Here is a 575-nt window from a genome sequence, read left to right as displayed (position 1 = left end):
TGCCATCATTATCATCATCCAAACCGTCCTTATCCGTATCCAGCTGGGAGCTGTTGATGGTGGGGCAGTTGTCTCTGATGTCCTGGCGCATATCGCCATCGCTGAGAGTACAGAGACAAAAAGAAACAGCACATCAGCATCACCTCCTGTCTCTGCATGGGAGAGACCACGGGTACCTGAGCGGGAAATGCACCGGAGGCACCCCCAGAGCTGGGAAACAGACCAGTGGGGCACCACGACCTGGTGTCACTCAGGTGGCTGAACAGTGAGGAGACAAGGAACAAAAAACAACCATATGATAAGGAAGCAGGAAGATGAATCACAGAATCATTAAGGTTGGAAAAGACCTTAAAGATCATCAAGGCCAGCCATCAATCCAACACCACCATGCCCAATAAACCATGTCCCAAAGTGCCACACCTACATGTTTTTTGAACACTTCCGCCCCCCCCCCCTCCCGGGCCAGCCTGTTCCAATGCTTGACCACTCTCTCCGTAAAGAAGATTTTCCTAATATCCAGTCTAAACCTCCCCAGGTGCAACGAGAGGCCATTTCCTCTCGTTCTGTCACTAGTT

This window comes from Phaethon lepturus, unplaced genomic scaffold, assembly GCF_000687285.1.
Source record: "Phaethon lepturus isolate BGI_N335 unplaced genomic scaffold, ASM68728v1 scaffold17700, whole genome shotgun sequence".
Classification (NCBI taxonomy): Eukaryota; Metazoa; Chordata; class Aves; order Phaethontiformes; family Phaethontidae; genus Phaethon; species Phaethon lepturus.
Note: the sequence above shows the minus strand (reverse complement) of the source record.